Source organism: Schistocerca gregaria, chromosome 3, assembly GCF_023897955.1.
Source record: "Schistocerca gregaria isolate iqSchGreg1 chromosome 3, iqSchGreg1.2, whole genome shotgun sequence".
NCBI classification, from domain to species: Eukaryota; Metazoa; Arthropoda; class Insecta; order Orthoptera; family Acrididae; genus Schistocerca; species Schistocerca gregaria.
In genome coordinates this window covers 309,265,406-309,286,459 of record NC_064922.1, presented here as the reverse complement: position 1 = coordinate 309,286,459, position 21,054 = coordinate 309,265,406, and positions in this window count along the sequence as shown.

The window sequence follows — 21,054 nt, the reverse complement described above, 5'->3', positions numbered from 1 at the left end:
AAGGTCGTAGAAAATGTTGTGTATTTAATAGATGTTCATCAGATGATGCGAGCGTGCTGCTGGAATACGTAGTGCGAAAGCAGCTATTGCTAACGAACGTGATTGAAGCACAAAAATTTTAGTAGCTTGCCTCTGAAATACTTTGACGCCGTCCTTTAATCCGACCTGAGGTAGATCCGAAGCACTCGAGCAGTACTCAAGAATATGTCTTACTGGCGTCCTATATCTGCTTTTCTTTGGAGATGAACCACACTTTTCTAGAATTTTCTAATGAAACCGAAGCGGACCATTCGCCTTCTATACCACAAACCTCACATGGTCGTTCCATTTCATATCGCTTTCAACATTACGTCTAGATATTTATACGACGTGACTGTGTCAAATGGCTGAGCACTACGCGACTTAACTTCTGAGGTCGTCAGTCACTAGAACTTGGATCTACTTAAACCAAACTAACCTAAGGACATCACACACATCCATGCCCGAGGCAGGATTCGAACCTGCGACCGTAGCGGACGCTCGGTTCCAGACTGTAGCGCCTAGAACCGCTCGGCCACTGGGGCCGGCTGACTGTGTCAAACATGACACTAATAATGTTGTATCCGAACATTACGAATTTGTTTTTCCTACTCAACCGCATTATTAAACAGAGATAATGAAATATGCTCATGATAGGCCAGCACAGAGTGGTGCGAGAAATCAATCTTTTGACTGACAACAACGTCTCAATTTCTGCTGTATTAGGGAAGGACGGGGAAGGAAGTCGGCCGTGCCCTTTCAAAGGAACGATCCCGGCATTTGTCTGGAGCGATTTAGGGAAATCACGGAAAACCTAAATCAGGATGGCCGGACGTGTGAGACTCAGAGGTGAATTCAAAATTTTTGAAAAGTTACCAAGTGATACAAAATGTATGACAGACCGAAAAATTAAAATTGAAAACAAACATTTTGTCATTTATAACTCCAGCTATTCCATAGAAAAATCTAAATTTCTATTTTTGTTTTCTGTAGAAGTGTTGGGTTGAATTATTAACTCACGTCTGTATTATAAAAAACCAAACTTGTAACAAGCCATCATATAATCCCATTTCCAATTATTTAGTAATGTGAAAGTAAAATGACTGTTTCCGTATAATTACGATTTATCGTACAAGTTGTCTGTGGAATATGAAACTAATTAATTAACTTAGCTCTAACATTCCAGATAAAACATGAAATAAATTGTATGGCTTATTGGCTGGGACGCCCCATCTGGGGTTCTTCAGCCACTTGGTTCAAGTCTTTCTATTTGACGCCTCTTCCGCAAGTTGGGGGTCTTTCTGATGAAGTTGAAATCAAATGGTTGGTAGAACACACACCTCTACGCAATCTACAGATAGCGCTAGCAAATCAGTAGTCTACGAACATTGCTATTACCATTCACATTTTATGAAATGTTGAAGTATTCATTAGTTCTAGTTTACAAATGTAACTTAAAATGAAAATTAGATGTTGCAGGGGGTAGCAACGCTTGAAAATTCTAACAACCGCTCAGAAAAATTATACTCACAAAAATCAACATTCACGTGTCGTTGAGCTTTAAATAAAACAAGGAGATAGTGGAAAAGTGAGTATCCAAAACTCAAAGTGGAAATGGTTGCAGTTATGTGCATGTCAGTTGATATGGTTAAAATGTGTCGGTAGGCTTAACCTGAAATGTCTACATTCAATTACGACATTTTTACCTTTGCTTTACTTGCAATATAGCTTTCGTATACTATAAAGATCTGCTTTGCGTTAAACATGCTGGATGTTAACGATATTTTACGTGGTGCCTGGCGATAATACACTTGCTTTCATAAATTCTGCAAATTTTAATGAAAGCTCCTGACACGTAGCACGCAGCACATGTAACAGAAACAACACGTAACACCACCACAGCGACGTGTAAGCTGTCAGCGAGTGAAGCCAAAGTTTACTCGCGAGCGAAAGCGACGGCCTCGTGGGACCGGGAAAGGACTGTACACAACGCTGTCACCGACCACCAACTCGTGCCGCTGCAACTTGTCAACTCCCAACTCTCCCACCGTTCTTGCTGGGGGTGAGGGCGGGGGTGCAGTGGTGGATTTGGGGGTTGGGGGAGGGGGGGGGGGGGGGGGTTGCAGCTAGAGACCCGCAGCCTCACTACGTGCCATGCGGCTGTGTTTGGTTGCCAGACCCCTACCGCGACACCAGCTGCAGAGTGTTCCACGAAAGATTAATCCTATTTCACAAGGTTATATCTCCAACAAGAATGAAGACAGGAACTTCGGGTTAACTAGATAATCTATTAGTGTTGTTCCAGATGGGTTAACGTCTACATTGTAAGACAGAAGAACATGTTCGTGATATAACATATTCCATCAAAACGCAGTATTTCTAGAATGATTACTATAACTGTGATATGCACCGTTACATACGTCTTTTATGGCCCGAGGTGATCTACAGAAGATGTTATATTTGAAATATCGTGTGCTATGAGGTTTTTTCAGTAACATTTCATAAATGTACAACTAATCGTATTAAACATTTTTATTATAACGTATAGTATAGTATTAATCGTCCCCCCTCCCCCCCCCCCCCCCCCCCCATGAACCATGGACCTTGCCGTTGGTGGGGAGGCTTGCGTGCCTCAGCGATACAGATGGCCGTACCGTAGGTGCAACCACAACGGAGGGGTATCTGTTGAGAGGCCAGACAAACGTGTGGTTCCTGAAGAGGGGCAGCAGCCTTTAGAGTAGTTGCAGGGGCAACAGTCTGGATGATTGACTGATCTGGCCTTGCAACATTAACGGCTGAAAGCAAGGGGAAACTACAGCCGTAATATTTCCCGAGGACATGCAGCTTTACTGTATGATTAAATGATGATGGCGTCCTCTTGGGTAAAATATTCCGGAGGTAAAATAGTCCCCCATTCGGATCTCCGGGCGGGGACTACTCAAGAGGATGTAGTTATCAGGAGAAAGAAAACTGGCGTTCTACGGATCGGAGCGTGGAATGTCAGATCCCTTAATCGGGCAGGTAGGTTAGAAAATTTAAAAAGGGAAATGGATAGGTTAAAGTTAGATATAGTGGGAATTAGTGAAATTCGGTGGCAGGAGGAGTAAGACTTCTGATCAGGTGACTAAAGGGTTATAAACACAAAATAAAATAGGGGTAATGCAGGAGTAGATTTAATAATGAATAGGAAAATAGGAATGTGGGTAAGCTACTACAAACAGCATAGTGAACGCATTATTGTGGCCAAGATAGATACGAAGCCCACACCTACTACAGTAGTACAAGTTTATATGCCAACTAGCTCTGCAGATGACGAAGAAATTGAAGAAATGTACGATGAAATAAAAGAAATTATTCAGATAGTGAAGGGAGACGAAAATTTAATAGTAATGGGTGACTGGAATTCGAGTGTAGGAAAAGGGAGAGAAGGAAACATAGTAGGTGAATATGGATTGGGGCTAAGAAATGTAAGAGGAGGCCGCCTAGTAGCACAGAGCACAACTTAATCATAGCTAACACTTGGTTTAAGAATCATGAAAGAAGGTTGTATACATGGAAGAACCCTGGAGATACTAAAAGGTATCAGATAGATTATATAGTCGTAAGACAGAGATTTAGGAACCAGGTTTTAAGTTGTAAGACATTTCCATGGGCAGATGTGGACTCTGACCACAATCTATTGGTTATGACCTGTAGATTAAAACTGAAGAAACTGCAAAAATGTGGGAAATTAAGGAGATGGGAGAAAGAACCAGAGATTGTACAGAGTTTCACGGAGAGCATAATGGAACAATTGACAGGAATAGGGGAAAGAAATACAGTAGAAGAAGAATGGGTAGCTCTGAGGGATGAAGTAATGAAGGCAGCAGAGGATAAAGTTGGTAAAAAGACGAGGGCTGCTAGAAATTCTTGGGTAACAGAAGAAATATTGAAATCAATTGATGAAAGGAGAAAATATAAAAATGCAGTAAATGAAGCAGGCAAAAAGGAATACAAACGTCTCAAAAATGAGATCGAAAGGAAGTGCAAAATGGCTAAGCAGGGATGACTAGAGGATAAATATAAGGATATAGAGACTTATCTCACTATCTCACTAAGGGTAAGATAGAGACTGCCTACAGGAAAATTAAAGAGACTTTGGAGAGAAGAGAATCACGTGTATGAATATCAAGAGCACAGATGGCAACCCTGTTGAAAGCAAAGAAGGGAAGGCAGAAAGGTGGAAGGAGTATATAGAAGGTTTATACAAGGGCGATGTACTTGAGGACAATATTATGGAAATAGAAGAGGATGTAGATGAAGACGAAATGGGAGATACGATACTGCGTGAAGAGTTTGACAGAGCACTGAAAGACCTGAGTCGAAACAAGGCCCCAGGAGTAGACAACATTCCATTAGAACTACTGACGGCCTTGGGAGAGCCAGTCATGACAAAACTCTACCAGATGGTGAGCAAGATGATGAGACAGGCGAAATACCCTCAGACTACAAAAAGAATATAATAATTCCAATCCCAAAGAAAGGAGGTGCTGACAGATGTGAAAATTACCGAACTATCAGTTTAATAAGTCACAGCTGCAAAATACTAACGCGAATTCTTAACAGACGAATGGAAAAACTGGTAGATGCGGACCTCGGGGAGGATCAGTTTGGATTCCGTCGAAATGTTGGAACACGTGAGGCAATACTGACCTTACGACTTATCTTAGAAGAAAGATTAAGAAAAGGCAAACCTACGTTTCTAGCATTTGTAGACTTAGAGAAAGCTTTTGACAATGATGACTGGAATACTCTTTTTTCAAATTCTAAAGGTGGCAAGGGTAAAATACAGGGAGCGAAAGGCTATTTACAATTTGTACAGAAACCAGATGGCAGTCATAAGAGTCGAGGGGCATGAAAGGGAAGCAGTGGTTGGGAAAGGAGTGAGACAGGGTTGTAGCCTCTCCCCGATGTTATTCAATCTGTATATTGAGCAAGCAGTAAAGGAAACAAAAGAAAAATTCGGAGTAGGTATTAAAATTCATGGAGACGAAGTAAAAACTTTGAGGTTCGCCGATGACATTGTAGTTCTGTCAGACACGGCAAAGGACTTGGAAGAACAGTTGAACGGAATGGACAGTGTCTTGAAAGGAGGATATAAAATGAACATCAACAAAAGCAAAACGAGGATAATGGAATGTAGTCAAATTAAATCGTGTGATGCTGAGGGAATTAGATTAGGAAATGAGACACTTAAAGTAGTAAAGGAGTTTTGCTATTTAGGAAGTAAAATAACTGATGATGGTCGAAGTAGAGAGGATATAAAATGTAGACTGGCAATGGCAAGGAAAGCGTTTCTGAAGAAGAGAAATTTGTTAACATCGAATATAGATTTATGTATCAGGAAGTCGTTTCTGAAAGTATTTGTTTGGAGTGTAGCCATGTATGGAAGTGAAACATGGACGATAACTAGTTTGGACAAGAAGAGAATAGAAGCTTTAGAAATGTGGTGCTACAGAAGAATACTGAAGATAAGGTGGATAGATCACGTAACTAATGAGGAGGTATTGAATAGGATTGGGGAGAAGAGAAGTTTGTGGCCCAACTTGACTAGAAGAAGGGATCGGTTGGTAGGACATGTTTTGAGGCATCAAGGGATCACCAATTTAGCATTGGAGGGCAGCGTGGAGGTTAAAAATCGTAGAGGGAGACCGAGAGATGAGTACACTAAGTAGATTCAGAAGGATGTAGGTTGCAGTAGGTACTGGGAGATGAAGCAGCTTGCACAGGATAGAGTAGCATGGAGAGCTGCATCAAACCAGTCTCAGGACTGAAGACAACATCAACAGTATTAATCGAATATACGACGCGTAATATACAATTTTGTGACGTTTTGTTACGTTTAAATTTTGTTCTGCTTAAAATAATGTTGGGCGAATAAATTGACTGTTTACAAAACTAGATCGTACTTTGATTCAGTACTCGTTTGAGAACAAGAAGGGCGTTGAAAATCGTCGTTACTTCAATCGCGAATTGATGCTGAAATTCGATATTTGTGTGGAAAAAGATCCAAAAAAACGGCTCTGAGCACTATGTGACTTAACATCTGAGGTCATCAGTCGCCTAGAACATTGAACTAATTAAACCTAACTAACCTAAGAACATCACACACATCCATGCCCGAGGCAGGATTCGAACCTGCGACCGTAGCAGTCGCGCGGTTCCGGACTGAGCGCCTAGAACCGCGAGACCACCGAGGCCGGCAAAAAGATCCAAAACCGCTCAAATTCATCACCAGTAGCGCCTAATTTATGGAGCTATAGCAATTACTGTGAGAAATATTAGAAAATAGTACCTGATACTCGTGAAGTCGTGAAGAAGCTACCAATCACCATTCTCGCCCACAAGTGGTACAATACAAATATGTAGCAACTTGTATTCGACCTATTCAGGCTGAAAGTCAACTTCACCTTTTACAACAAAAAACAGATTATTTGTTCCTCTCTTTACAAAGTTTACTATTTTAATTTTCGTCGAATGCGCAAGTTCGGCCATGATGATATGCAGAGATTTTCGATGTCGAAGAGCATAATTTCGATCAGTGTTCGTTCACATATTCCTCATACGAAATCATGAGTGAATCAGAATGGTTGGTTCAGGATCTTAAGTCAGTTTTTACAGGAAGAGGACGTGACGTTCGCATTGTGGCTTTACTGAACACAAAACGCCGGTGGTTATTTGGTTAGCGTTTAACCCCCGTAGCCGGTCAATCGCTGGATCGAGTCCCGCTCATGTTCTTTATTCAATATATATTTTTTTCAACACTAGTCAAGTTATTTCATACATATTTTATTTGAAAGGTAATGTGATAAAAAGACAAAAAGAATTTTATTGAATTTCCAATGCAAATTTGGTTGTTTGTTAATTTTTATTATCACAAGTACGAGGGTTGAATGAAAATTAATGTCTCCACCTCCGTTAATTAGGTTTGGATGGGAAAATTGTAATAAATTAAACGTAGGATTAATCCTTAGAATTTTTTACTTTAATTACCAATATTCACTTTTCCACATAATCACTAGCCAATTGGACACATTTCTGCCAACCATGAACAAGTCTTCTGATGCAGTCACGGAAGAATTCGACACTCTATTTCCGCAACCACAGCATCCGCAGACCCACAGTTCTCTCAACGTCAGAAGCATAATGATGTCCCCGCAGATCGTCTTTCATTATCGGGAGCAGATGGAAGTCAGACTGTGATAAATCTGGACTGTATGGAGGATGCTGTACGGTGGTGAGATTAAGCCTCTGAAGTTCTGCTGTGGTGGCATGATCTTCCGATAGCCAAGCAAAGCAATAATGTGACCCACACATTCTTGTGAAATGCGATTGTGCTTGCAATTTCTCTCTGAGTGATACGACGATCGTCCTGAATCAATCTATCAACATTTTGCTTGCGAAACTCGGTGGTTGCTGCGGCACGACGTCCATCTCTTTGTTTGTCACGCAGGTCAGATGTTCCCGCCTTAAAATCTTTACTCACCCAACGACGCACAGTACTCACATCAACACAATCACCATATACTGCTTTCATTCTCTGACGAATCTCCTGTGTGGTAATAGCTTCTGCTATCAAGAATTCAATGACTGCACGTTGCTTAAATCGCATTGCAGGATCCCATACTTCACACTGTCACAATACAACCGTTCACTGCTAAGGCCTCCCGACAACTGGAGCTGTAGAGAAGAGGCTATGGAACGAGCCAATACCTGCCGCATACCAATGCTGCCAACTGTTGAAGAGTTACGAAGGTGGAGGCATTACATTTCAGTCAACACTTGTATTATATTTATAGCTATAGACAGTGAAGGACCAAACGTATACAGTTTTCCCAAAAATGTCACTAAATCCCTTATACCTTCAGTCGTGTAAGGTACGATATTTTTCATAAAGAAACGGGAAACATTAGTTAAAAGGGCATCCACTACATCGAATGACCGCAAGTTTCTCGAAAACTCAAGGAACATTGCGAATTTCTATGGAAAAATAAAGCTGGTTGACATTCTGAAAAAAAAAATTTCCAAGAGTTTGGATGCAAACCATGCGCAGCGCAAAAATGTTCGTAAATATCGTCGCAGAAAAATGGAGATGTACGATTGAATTTATTTTGACAATATCTTCACGAGTCGCAGTTTCTCGTTCGTTGTCAATTTGGAAATTTGTGGGAAGTTCGTAGAGGATCAAACTGCTCAGGTCATCAGTTCCTAGACTTACACACTACTTAATCCAACTTAAAGTAAGTAACCCACGCTAAGGACAATACACACACCCATGCCGGAGGAAGAACTCGAACCTCTGACGAAGGGGGGAGGGGGGGGGAGCAACGCGAACTGTGGCAAGACGCCCATAGACCGTGCGGTTACCCCGCGCGGCTCGTTGTCAGTTAAATATGGACCAGGTTGAAGGGCTTGACTGAGATTTTAGCTTGCCTGTAGAAATAAAAGTCGCGTAATATTTACTGTGTTAAAAAAATTAGTAAACAGCCAAATAACACTGGAAAGATATACATGACTTTTCATCATATTACCTGTCAAATGTAATATGCACTAAACTAATGTTGAAAAAAAATAAAGTAAAAAAGCATGAAAGGGACTCGAACCAGCAATCCACTGGTTACGGAGGTTGACCGATAACAGCACGACCATCTACAGTTGGTGCTCAAGGTGCAAAAGCAGTAGTTCGTTACTGACGCGTAAACCTTCTCTTGCGATTTTCTCGAAAACGCCAAAGTAGTACGCGTAACTACTGCACATTAGGCTGTCTTAATGTACTATTAACAGTGCACAGCCTGAAGCAAAGCCGTCTGTTAACTGGTTGATTTGAGAGGAGGGGACAAACCAGCGAGGTCATAGGTCTCGTCGAATAAGGGAAGAATGGGAAGGGAAGTCGGCCGTGCCCTTTCGAAGGAACCATCCCGTGATTTGCCTTAAGTGATTTACAGAAATCACGGAAAACCTGCATCAGAATGACCGGAAGCGGGTTTGAATCGTTGTCGTCCTGAATGTGAGTCCGGTGTGCTAACCACTGCGCCACCTCGCTCAGTAAGTAAATCCGTGATCCGAACGTCATACCCCCCCCTCCCCCCCTTGTTAGTCAACGTCTTTGTTTATCCTGAAAGAGTTTGCCAGTTCTGGAACTGAGCGCTGAGCAAGTGACCATGACTTTCTCATACCCCTACTGTTAAGACTGAAAATTCTCCCTTGGTCCCCAAATTATTATCTTAATCTCGCACGCATAGACGATAGACGCTGATTTAGAAATTAGCTGCACAGTGAGGTGACGCAGTGGTCAGACATTGTACTCACATTCGGGTAGAAGAAATTCGTACCTCTGAACGGCCATATAGAGTTCCTGTGTACTTCGTGGTTTCTCTATATCGTCTGCGACAGATGCCACGATGGTTTCTTTGAAACGGCTGTGGTCGATTTCACTCCCCAGTCTGAACTTGAACTTAGTATATGCTGATTTCATCGTCGACGGGACGTTAGATCATTATCCACCCTTATTTTCTCATATTAACTGATACTTCGAAAGACATTAACGACTCTGCAACATTATTTTCCTTAAATGTAAAGCTGTTATCAATCCAAAGAGTGTTTTAAACACCACAGTGCTTCCAGAATGAGATTTTCACTCTGCAGCTGAGTGTGCGCTGATATGAAACTTCCGGGCATATTAAAACAGTGTGCCGGACCGAGACTCGAACTCGGGAACTTTGCCTTTCGCAGGCAAGACCTCTACCAACTGAGCTACCTAAGCACGACTCACGACCCGTCTTCACAGCTTCATTTCTGCCAGTACCTCGTCTCCTACCTTCCAAACTTCACAGAACTGAAACTGTGAAGACGGGTAGTGAGTCGTGCTTGGGTAGCTCTGTTGGTAGAGCACTTGCACGCGAAAGGCAAAGGTCTCGCGTTCGGGTCTCGGTCCGGCACACAGTTTTAATCTGCCAGGAAGTTTCACCACAGTGCTTTACTAGGCAAGACTCTGTTGGAGATCGTACACCTTTTCCTTCCTCCGACTTTGAGCTAAGGTACCTAACCAGTTACCGGTGGACATAGATTGACGTCGACACCGAAACAGTACAACTCGCCATTTTTCACATTAAAAATATCGAAACAGCTGAAAAAGTGGCAAGTAGGAGATAAAACTTGAATTACGGATCATAATAATCAGATCATAATTGAGGCAACACGTACCTGGTAGTTTACTGGTAGACGTAGTATAGAAAGTCACTGCTCCAGCAACGCCCTATAGTCACTGGCGATCGTTCACCAGTACTTTTCAGTTTAATCTCACAGACTATTTCCTACGGTAACACCGAGAAAATGGAGGCAAGACCTTTTCCAAAGTATTCTCACCACAGTTAATGTGATCTGCGTGATATCTACTACACGCGGTCAGCATCAAGACACCTCATTTGCGCACCGTACTTCCGACGCCTATGGAACTGACATAGTTTCCACAGTAACGAGACTCCTCTTAACGCCATTGTTGCCCGTGGCGTCGAATCAACGACATGCCTCCTGAGGCACATGTCATCAGTGTACGCATTAGCAAAAGACGCTTACAACTCATTAGCCGTTGTTGTTGTAGCGTGCTTTTGATACAGCCACAAAAGGAGATTTTACCGGTCGGCACCCTCAACTATTTCTAATGCGCTGAAGGAAACACTATGAAAGGAAAACGAGGAGAACCCTGAAAAACTGATAATGATTAGTGACTAGAAAACACATATTTATTGACGAATACTCAACTTCGTAGAAACCGGCTCAGGCAGCATATCCTGAAGTTCAGCTACTCTTCCAGAAGCTAAGACTGGGTGATAAATAGTTCTGGTCTCACTAGACGGTCAACTGAAGACTAGCTGGTGTGGACTCTCAAGAAACAGACGACGTGGCTCGAAGTACACAAGTAGGAGGCGTTCTTTCCGTATTCGAGCTGATTTGAAACTGTCCGTTGTGCTGCGACGCCGGCGAATATCACTTCTTTGGCGGCGCCACCGCTGCGACTCCTTGGTGCGGCCATCGCTGGGCTATACGTAAGTCTCTGGAGTGGGTTGTCGAGCTATCGACACCACAGTTACAAGCAATAACTAACTTGCACTGTATAGGAGTATACCTTTTTTTTTTTGTTTGGGTGACGGAAAAGGAACCAGTGCTAACTGTAGAGCGGAAAGCATGGAAAGGTCTAGTGCGTGCTAGGGAACAGAGTAAACGTTTAAAGGCAAAATACCTCTTTAAAAGTGCAATAATGCAACTTCTCATTTGTGTTATGCTATTTAACGATCGAGGTTCACCTCCTTAGCTGAATTGTCAGCGCGGTGAACTGCCATGCTGTGGTCCTGGTTTCGATTCCGGCTACTGCCAGGGACTCTTCCTTGGTGAGGGGTCTGGTAAGGAGTGAACTCAGTCTCTTGACGCCAATTAAGTGGGTACTCGACCAATTAGTAGCATTTTAAAGTTTAAGAAAGCACTATGTAATTGGAGCAAAGCAGCGATCGGTATAAAACGACAAGAATAAAATAAAAACAGTCTCGATAGCGTTTTCAGATTTTTATTCCTTAGCAATGGTTTCGGCCATTTTCTCAGACCTTCTTTAGGCTTTATCCCGCTGCAGTACAGTAATAATACATATTCAGTATAGAGGTCTGAAAATATGGCTAATCAACGTCTGAAATATGAGCTACAATAACTAAAAGTACGAATACCCGTTATGGATGTTGCTGAAGGCCGACGGAGCGAGATTTGTAGAAGTAAGGATGTCAGTGATGAATAAGGCAGCGTTAGTGGAGATTGTATACTGCAAGCTGCGCACATAACCTACAGCATTACATCATTGACAACCTATCATGCGTTTGACATGCTATATTGACTGGTTTCTTCAATGATGTTGTTGATGGGCGGAGCTTGCAGTACATAATCTCGACTGAAGGTGCCTTATTCAGCAGTGACATCCTTGCTTCTACGGATATTGCTTCGACTGTCGCCAACAGTAGCCATAATGAGTACAAAATCGTACTTTTAATTATTGTAGCTTATATTTTAGAGGTTTAGTCATACTTCCATCCCTCTGGAATGAATATGTATTATTACTGTATTGCAGCGGGAGAAAGTCTGAGAAGAGGATCTAAACCGCTGCTAACGAATAAAACTCTGGAAAGGAGATCAAGACTTTCTTTATTTTTAGCAGTTAGTAGCGGTTCCAAGGTCAAGAAACCCGACAACGACCGCGAAAGTGGGACGCTGACCACACGTCCCTCCATACTGCAACCGATGACGACACACACAGGATGACACCGCCGTCTGTCGGGCCCCATTAGTCCGTCTAGAATCAAACGCGGAACTTAACCTATCTACCTTTATCAAATAATTACACATGTTTTACACACGCTGGCCCAGGAGGAATAGTCAATCAGCGATATAACACGAGCGCTGATTCGGTAAAAAACAAAGAATAATTCCCAGGTCATATATGCCTCACTCCGAAGGGTTTCCGAGATAGAACACATTAAATGTACTTTTTGTTTTGTACATTGCCGTTGGACGTATGCGACTTACGCACCCCACCTCTTCGACGTCTTATTCTAGCTCAAACCATCTGACTCCAGATACTCTCTGCATATTTGTTTATGTGGTTGCATGAAGTTCAAAAAATGGTTCAAATGTCTCTGAGCACTTTATTGACACATTCCTGGGGTCAGATACATCACATGATCACACTGACAGAACCACAGGCACATAGTCACAGGCAACAGAGCATGCACAATGTCGGCACTAGTACAGTGTATATCCACCTTTCGCAGCAATGCAGGCTGCTATTCTCCCGTGGAGACGATCGTAGAGATGCTGGATGTAGTCCTGTGGAACGGCTTGCCATGCCATTTCCACCTGGCGCCTCAGTTGGACCAGCGTTCGTGCTGGACGTGCAGACCGCATGAGACGACGCTTCATCCACTCCCAAACATGCTCCATGGGGGACAGATCCGGAGATCTTGCTGGCCAGGGTAGTTGACTTACACCTTCTAGAGCACGTTGGGTGGCACGGGATACATGCGGACGTGCATTGTCCTGTTGGAACAGGAAGTTCCCTTGCCGGTCTAGGAATGGTAGAACGATGGGTTCGATGACGCTTTGGATGTACCGTGCACTATTCAGTGTCCCCTCGACGATCACCATAGGTGTACGGCCAGTGTAGGAGATCGCTCCCCACATCATGATGCCGGGTGTTGGCCCTGTGTGCCTCGGTCGTATGCAGTCCTGATTGTGGCGCTCACCTGCACGGAGCCAAACACGCATACGACCATCATTGGCACCAAGGCAGAAGCGACTCTCATCGCTGAAGACGACACGTCTCCATTCGTCCCTCCATTCACGCCTGTCGCGACACCACTGGAGGCGGGCTGAACGATGTTGGGGCGTGAGCGGAAGACGGCCTGATGGTGTGCGGGACCGTAGCCCAGCTTCATGGAGGCGGTTGCGAATGGTCATCGCCGATACCCCAGGAGCAACAGTGTCCCTAATTTGCTGGGAAGTGGCGGTGCAGTCCCCTACGCCTCTGCGTAGGATCCTACGGTCTTGGCGTGCATCCGTGCGTCGCTGCGGTCCGGTCCCAGGTCGACGGGCACGTGCACCTTCCGCCGACCACTGGTGACAACATCGATGTACTGTGGAGACCTCACGCCCCACGTGTTGAGCAATTCGGCGGTACGTCCACCCGGCCTGCCGCATGCCCACTATTCGCCCTCGCTCAAAGTCCGTCAACTGCACATACGGTTCACGTCCACGCTGTCGCGGCATGCTACCAGTGTTAAAGACTGCGATGGAGCTCCGTATGCCACGGCAAACTGGCTGACACTGACGGCGGCGGTGCACAAATGCTGCGCAGCTAGCGCCATTCGACGGCCAACACCGCGGTTCCTGGTGTGTCCGCTGTGCCGTGCGTGTGATCATTGCTTGTACAGCCCTCTCGCAGTGTCCGGAGCAAGTATGGTGGGTCTGACACACCGGTGTCAATGTGTTCTTTTTTTCCATTTCCAGGAGTGTACTTAAACCTAAGGACATCACAAACAACCATGCCCGAGGCAGGATTCGAACCTGCGACCGTAGCAGCAGCGCGGTTCCGGACTGGAGCGCCTAAAACCGCTCGGCCACTACGGCCGGCTCCATGGACACCACAGACTCCAGATCTCGATAGAATCACTGTGGTATGTTTTGGAGAGAAGGGTGTATGATCGCTACCCACCTCAATCAGCATTACCTGAACCTGGCAGTATTTCGAAGGGATGATGATATAAGATTTTTTTCAAAACTACGAAGGACCCGTTTTTATCGGTTCCGAGACGACTGAGAGCTGTTTTGAATGCTATCGGTGTCCTATGTGCTATCGGTGTCCTATGGCGCTATTAGGCAGGGTAGTGTGTTTTATTACTGGTGTTTCCATATTCTTGTCGAGCTGCTGCTTGCAGTTGATGTTAGATTGACAAGAAGACCGCAAAAATCAATTTAACTGTACCACAACGTACCCGTTAATTAATTAGCTGTGAACATTTGTAACTGGGCGCGTAATGGGACAGTGCAGTAGTCGGCTCACATAGCTGTCGCGTCAGTGGGTATCGCGGCAGGCGGCTACTGAAGCAAAGCGAACAGCGGGGAGCCCACACGTGATTCGCGTTCTGCTGTTTCAAAGTCGCGACACGTGCGCTGTGCTTTGCCTCAATCAGGGCTGCCCGCGGGTGGGGGTGCGACACGGCTGAGCCGGTAAGCACTGCCGTCGCTTTCTAGCCCGTAAAACAGCCGGCATTCGGCGCGCCTTCTAAGCAGCACTTTTAGCGAACTCTAACGAGCAACGATTGTACAGGCCGTGCTTGCCCGAGGCTACCTCCGTGTACTGCAGACCAACTGGGGAGAGGGTGTTACTGGCTCGGATACTACCAATTAACTGTAAATTTACTGTTGTTTCCGTAAATAACTTGAAACCAGGCACACATCATGGTCAAATTCTCTGAGTTATATTTTAATATAGCTTCCGTGATGAATCTATTTGTCAGTAATGTATTACAGAATTTAGATTACCTGGAAGCATTTCGAATGCTCACTCAGAGTACCTCCTATATCACAATTTTATTTGGTTGCTGAAAGTCAACAAATCACTTTTAAAAAATTACCCTTGCTGACGAGTTTCGAGGGTAGCCCATCATCAGAACCTCTGGCAAATGAAACACAATTTCCATGAAACTACAAGCGCAACGTAACAGCACATTAGGAGTAAAAATGCTTAAAAATTAAGTTTACAGCGCATATGAAATGCTTTAATCATTTTTATCGTTGTCTCAAAATTCACACGTTTACCTTTGCCACGGCGCAGTGGTCAAAATAAATGTTACGTATTGCCGAAACTTTAAGGCTGAACGTTGTGATCAAGAAATGCGTTGTGATACCAATACATTGGTTTGTTTGTCAAATAATTCTCTCTGAAACAGTCCATATTTCTACCCTGAGGCGGGCAGTGTGTGTGATCTATGGCAACCGTATCACCTGTAATCATTCCATTACTTATACTCTGTGTTGTTAGGAGTGTTGTCTCGCTGCATGATTGTTCGGACAACAACGTACGATCAGAGGCTCCGCATGGAACACGGAATGTGACAGGTGCACATCGCAGCGAATGTCACTGTGGGTCGAAGTGGTGTCTCTAGAACCTGTAACAAGTTTATAACGACAGGCTCAACTTAGAATCGTCACTTAAGTGGCCTCGGAAGAAAAGTATGCAGGACCAGTATGTGCGTATAATAGAAATCAGAAACCCTTAACACAACGCTACACGGCTACGGCGGCAGTTCCAAACAGCTTCAGGAATGCAGCTGCCATCACAAATGATACGAAATATGCTCCATGGGCAGGGTTTACGTGCCAGAAGATCTCTCAGGGCTCTTCCTCTAAATCTGATTCTTACAGGGCCTCATGCAGCGTGTGCACGAAACCATTCCTTGAGGGCTAGATAGCAGTGGGACACAACGTTGTTTTCTGATCAGATACATATCAGTCTCCCCCCTGAGATTACTGATATTCGCGAGTGGACGCAACGAGGACAACTTGTCCACCCTAACCATATTGTAGACATCCACCCTGATCAAGGTGGTTCAGTCGTATTTTGGGGGTAGAATCATGTTCGGCCGCAGTACGGAAGGATGGCTGGTGTGAAGTAGCGGCATGGCATTCTTGCACGCATTTTGGCTACTGGAGCCAGATTCACGCTAATGGACGACAGTGCACCTCTCCTTCCCTCCCCCTCCCCCCCCCCCCCCCCGGCTGCCGCACATTCGTGCGAATACATTCCTCGTGGAGCACAGAATCAGTCAGATGAAGGAGCCTCTGTGCATCTCACCTGCATTCAGAATGAGTGGGGCCATGCTAAAACGAGTTATTGTAACTGTCCAGCGCCAACAGAGACCTCATAGGGCATAATCAAGGCTGCTGTGGAGAAATGCGACAATAACCCACAGGCTTATCAGGATAATTTTGTGAGGGGTACGGATAACCGCACTCCATATCATTAATAAATACGAGGAGGACCAACTGGTTTATAAACAATGCGTTATGCAAGATGACAGTAAGAAGAAACTGGCAGTGTTTGCAGTGGAATCTTGGGCAAAGTTTTGTTTTCGTTTTTTTTATGTTTATGAAGTTGAATTCTCTTTATCTTCTTTATTTTTGTGTTCTTATGATGTACTTGACAGAAAAAACTCTGTTTTGTTACCTGTCATGTCCTGAAAAATTCAATATTTATTTTGACGACTGTACAAAGTTAGTTAAAGAATATCTTTTTTCCGATACTGCTTTGCTTCTCCTAAACATTTTTATAAATATTTTAAGTTTATATACTATCTATTAACCTTGTTTGTGCAATGGCATTCAAGTTTCACTCTAGGTCTTATGCCTCTCCTCTATCCCTGTTTCTGTTGCATTATCGTCCGCACCTCCTTCTGTGCTAACACTGCAACAATTTCACTTTTATTCTATACCCAAGTAGTGTTTTACCTAACAAAATCACTGTGTACTCTCATTACAGATTTTATATTGTCAGCATTTTAACAACGTTTTTGAATGAATATACTAAATAAAAATTTCAGAAATTTTATTGTTCTGTAAACTTTAATGTATTGTCACACCATACTTGAATAAAAATATTGCTCCCCACACCTGATGTCCCTCTTATCCCTCTCCGTGTTCCGACTTACGTGAATTTCCTAAAAAAACACTGAGTGATTTTCTCTTCGTTAATATTAGATTTAATAATGCTGTACGTTACTGGCAATTGGTCCCCCCCCCACCTCCCATCCCTTCATCCTCTTCAATCATCCCTCAGATAAATCCTACAGTTATTGATGTTCTTGTGTTTATACACCTTTGCCTATTATTACCTTTAAATTTTTGATACTTTTTTGTTATTAATTTATCCTTGTACTTTCGATATACTCTTTTAGCGTAACTAGACAACTATGCCACCTAGCAGCATGTATTGGTACCAGTTTTTCACAAGACAGCTTGCCATCAGCTTAGCACTGGTGTCGATACTATAATTATGTGACAATAACCTATGTGTTAAGACATTTTACATGATATGTAAACTTAATTATGAATGTTTTCTTAAATATTGTTTCTACGTTGTGCTTCTGATTTGTAGCTTTTCTATTTTTTTTTACTGCAGCTTCTGAGGTCATCAGTCCCCTAGAATTTAGAACTACTTAAACCTAACTAACCTAAGGACATCACACACATCCATGCCCGAGGCAGGATTCGAACCTGCGACCGTAGCAGTCGCACGGTTCCGGACTGCTCGCCTAGAACCGAGAGACCACCGCGGCCGGCCCAATCTGGTGCGATGGTCGTCCTATGTAGGGTGTAAGGCAAATCCAACACCTTCCACGAAAAGACTTTTTCGCGTCTCTGTTACGTCAGGACCACCCCTCAGCCCATGTTAAAAGATAGAGCTCTCCAGTATAGATCTTACGATAACACTAAAAGGACCACACCAGCTGCAAGTTTTAGTGTGAGACTTTTCGCATCTCTGTTACGTTGAAAACATTAAAAACATTGCCCCACTACGAAAAGCATAAAGTTTCTCATTGGATAGACAGAATTTTTGCAGGCGGAGCTTAAGGTTAACATTGAGACCCTGATTGGTCATATGAAAACACAGCCAGATAGTTTTTTTTTTAAACCAACTTCGGTAAATTGTAGTAAGGAGAAGTTGGGAGAGGTTGCTTCCGAGACAGCGAGGTGAGCGGAGCTGTGCTGCCCGCCGCCCCCCTGACGAACACCGACGAGGTAATGAACGCACGCGATGCCGCATATCAGCGCATAAAGCTTCACTGCAGAATTCTCATTTGTTACACCCCTTTTTTGCGTAATACTAGTGTCGATCGTAAATTAAAGCTCATGGTGTTCACATTTGCCACTTGAAGTAAAAAACTGAAACGCGATGATTTTTCTGTTATATAGTTATTGAGAAGCCACATCAGCCACTGTAATTTACGAAAAGTTAGATAAGTAATTAAAGATAATTGAGGGTCACTGTAGATCATTTTGATAGTTTTTCTCTTTTGTGAAACTTAATTTAAACCTAGATTATAGATGTGATATGGCATAGGTAATCCTTCGATCCATTGTAGAACTTGGAAACCCATTCAGGGAATATTCGTTTACATTTTTGTTGAACGCAGTTGTTTTTTACCATCCTGTTTTAAAACATTTCCTTTTATCAATAGTGCAATTTATAAACAATGTTTTGTGAGTAGAATAAAATTTCCAATGGTAAAACATAACTGCTTTTTCGACGTTATTTTACCAGCTAACTAAAAATAGGAAAGCCTTGAACCCCTTCCACTAAATTTAGTTAGTATTAAGATTCTTTTACAGGGAGTGCAGTGGAGCTGACGCTGAAATCATTACATATTTGGTTATATCATCGCTAGTCTCACTGAACTCTTCTGAACTCTACATGTCATGTGTGGTCTGGCGTCTCCTTACCACCAACAGGTCCCAGGTTCAAACTAGTCGATTCCCTAAAAAACAAGCGCAGAGCGTCGTTGCGCGAAACTGGTAGAGAGCCACGATATAAAACAGACAGACACCACGCAGAATGTTGGACCTGAATACAGCCGCCGCAGAGGTTGCTAATTGTTGACCGTGTCGCCCAGTGAAAGAAACCTGCATTTCGATTCGGCGAGATCAACTGTTTGTTAAATAGATAGGCATTGCAATTCACTTCACGTTATTTACGCTAATCCAATCTTATTAACGAAAATGTCACAATAGGAAGAGTGATAAAAATGTCCGTGTCCTCTCTTGCTGAAGACACACCGCAGACTACTCTCCTTCTGCCGACTTAAAAAAGAGTGACAATCATATCTCTCTGATCTAACAGCATCTCTGCAGCAGCGCATCGCTTTCTTCCTTATCTTACGTTTGCCTTTTTCGAATCATCTAGGGAGTGCCATTACAACTATGATGGCAATTATGTTTCATTTGGCAGATGGTCTGATAATAGCCTAGTCCCAAAACACATCAGCCAATATAATTATTATAACAAGTGATCTGCTGATTTTAGCACGCTTATAACGCAGTGATATACGGCGCAGTGGGGGTTTACGCAATGCCCGCAGGTCTTCTGCTCGACTTGCTGTCGCAACTTAAACTAATTTCGAAGGTTTTTCAATCGGAGATAAATACCTGTCGAAGAAACTTGTCTCAAGAGCAAATTTACTCCATAAGATAGCCGGAAAAAATTGGAGATAAAATACAACCACGCTACGAAAAGCTACAGTCTCACTTGTGTCCCTGCATGGCAAAACAGTACCTAGCCACCAGCAAGGTTGAACCACATGGAGATGTCAGACAGTTGCTCCACGGAAATATTGTGGAATTTGCACAACGTGATCCGGCACCAAAGCCGCGAAGACTATTTATAACATAGCCGCCATGAAAGCTTGATCAATTAAAATTAATGACATTCTCAAGACTATTAAGCTGTATCCTTCTGCGATCTGTTAGATAAACCCTGTTTCGTCCTTGTCTTCAGAGAACTACTTCGGAGGAGGACGTGTCCTTGATGTCGGTCTGGAGGATGCAGACTCGCTACTGACTGACATCATAATGCTACGCTACCCACTGGAGCGCGGACGGGCCCCAAGAAAGATATGGGCCCCCCACAACGACTTTGTGACATCACGCTGTCCGCCAAATTTCGCGAACGCTCGACCCCACGGGAAATAAATATGTATTTAAAAAGGTGTCCACAAACATTCTTAAATTTGTCGTGCGTTATCGAGAGCTCGTATGCATTTAAATGCGCAGTTAAGAATTATTAAACTCGTCTCAACTACTTACTCGCTCGCGGTCGGAGATGACAGCTGGTACTCGTAAGACATGCAGTGTTACGTGCTGTGACTTGAGCCCGTGCAGTGTCAAGTGCTTTTACGTACTCATGACGCGCTGCCTTTCTCGTGGGCCTCGGACGCGATAGTGTGACGTCACGCGAGTGTTTAATAAGTAAGCGTTTCGACCGCCTTTGTCGACCCATTACGGAACAGTTGTGCGTTTCTTCAGAGCCTGACAACAATAACTGTAATCCAAAAAGCTCAACAGTTCCGGAAAAGTTGACTATTACTGTTACGATATTACAAAACGCCCACATATACATTGATAAGCTGAAGCATTATAAAACAGCCCACTGCGAAGTTGGATGCCGCCTGGTGACGTTGCGGGCACGTGACGCGGTACAAACGTGTGTAAACGGAGGAGATACGGGCGGGTGCTCATCCTAGCGAAGATATGGCATGCAAATGGGGAAATCTATCAAGACAAGCGATTTTGACAAAAAGTAGGCTATTATCACGCAGAGGTGTCTCGAAAACGGCGAAATTGTTCGAATGTTCACGTGCTACTGTCGTGAGCATCTACGCAAAGAGGTACAAGGACACTGAAACTATC